We start from the raw sequence: 1,944 nt of genomic DNA on the forward strand, positions 1-1,944 counted from the left end.
CAGTAGAATATGGCAGAAGGGGTGTCAGTTCTGGAATCAGCCCTCAACCAGTCAGGTGGCTTCTGCTTCCTTTTTTGGACCACTCAATTTTGCGATGCTCCCTCTGAGAACCCAGCCAACATGCTGTGACATGCACGACCACATGGAGAGACCCTGTGGAAGCACTCTTGTCAACTGCCAGCTTCAACTGTCAGTCATGGGAGGCAACCATCTTGGATGCCCAGCCCAGTGGAGCCTTCAGATGACTGCGTCCCGGCCACCATCTGACTGCAACCTCACCAGCAAGCCCGCATGAGATCCACCCAGCTGAGCCCAATCAACCCACAGAAACATGAAAGAAGATAAACTGTGGCTTTGAGTCACTGAAATTTGGGGACACTTATTATGCAGCAATAGATAACCAGATACTCCTCTTCTAATTAGTCATGTATGTGAACCAAGACCAGACTTGGCCACTAAGTGAGTAACTGTCTCCATGAAGGAACCATTAGAAATGTCCTGCTTTTCTTTGGGTACCCATTCTCCCATCTGGGAAAAAAGAGGTAGGGCTAGATCAGGAGTCACAGTCTAGAGTCCATGATGGGTAGTCAATGGTTAGAAACAACATTTCTAAAAACGTAATGAAAGCCACACATTTACATGTGATGAAGCCACATTGGCTAACTAAAAACCAAGTTTCCTTGTTTTGGGTTGAAATTACATCAACTCGGTGTATCAGTACTGTTCCTTCTGCTAGTCAGAAGCTGGTTAGCAGTCCCAGATGGCTTTGACAGCTAAAAATGAAATAAAAAATTGAATGCTGCTTAGTTCATGCAGTTTGTTCAGCATAGAAAAAAAAAATTTCAACATGAGCTTCTCAGCTGAGAAAGGAATCTTCAAGGAAGAAAAAGATGGTAATGCCAAGGAAACATGACCTACAATAATGCTAATGTCTCTCACATATTGATCACTTACTATGGACTAGGCCATATACTGTGCTGAGTGTGTCACAAGTAGTGGCTCATCTGATACTTCAAATAACCCATGATGTCAACACTATTTTTCATTTGACATAGAAAAACTAGGCACAGAGAGGCAAACTATCATGTGTAAAGCTATATAACTAGGAAACGACAGAGCCAGGATTAAAACCCATCAGATTTTAAAGTCTACATAGTACTAACTTTAAAAAATATATATATTTGTATCTAACTCAAATTAATTGCCCCCCAAAATTGTTCCTTCCAGCTTTCCTCCTCATAAACAATCTGTGTCAAGAAGACTGTTGGTGTTTGAATAGGAGTCCAGGCCTTGGTCATGGCATGAAGAAGTGGGACTCTGTATTTCACAGGACTGGCCAGCATCACACACTGCCTTATGGGGTACAAATTGGTAGCAACCCTTTAGAAACTTGTCTCAACATTTAATAATATTGAAGATGTGACTACAGCGTGTCCTAGCTCATTCTTAGGTGAAGAATGATATGCACCAGAAAACCTGATGCACGTGTAGCAAGTAGGTACTTACATGGAAGTTTATCACAGGATGTTGGTTATGGCAAAAACTCAGAAACAACCCAAACATCCATCAACAAGAAAATTAAAAGTAACTGCAAATTATCATCATTCAAGGAATTACCACATTTTAAAATGAATCAACTAGAAATGTATGTTTCAGCATGGATGCATGTCAAAAGCAATATTAAAAGAAAAAGGTAAATTGAAAAAAGATACAGTATGACTCCATTTCTATAAAGCTATACCATATGTAAATTTTATATTCGGTTTATACATGCATATATATGTAATAAATGTAAAAGCATTTGGGGAAGATCACAGTTAGCTCTGGGAATGGAAAAAGATGGAGAAAGGCCACAAAAGAGTCTTATTTTTATGTGTAATATTTTATTTCTCAAACTTGGTAGTAAATTTTAAGGGTGTACTATATTGTCAATTCATTTTGGAT

The 1,944-nt window shown here is 39.3% G+C and overlaps 1 long non-coding RNA gene across 1 annotated transcript; it reads left to right on the forward strand.

Annotated features, from left to right (window-relative positions):
• The first annotated feature begins 17 nt into the window (after nt 1-17).
• Nucleotides 18-1,707, forward strand: LOC103885515. The gene is made up of 2 exons (XR_648634.4): nt 18-459; nt 1,228-1,707. It is a non-coding gene; the product is annotated as an uncharacterized LOC103885515 (long non-coding RNA).
• Nucleotides 1,708-1,944: the final 237 nt, after the last annotated feature.

This window comes from Papio anubis, chromosome 5, assembly GCF_008728515.1.
Source record: "Papio anubis isolate 15944 chromosome 5, Panubis1.0, whole genome shotgun sequence".
NCBI lineage: Eukaryota > Metazoa > Chordata > Mammalia > Primates > Cercopithecidae > Papio > Papio anubis.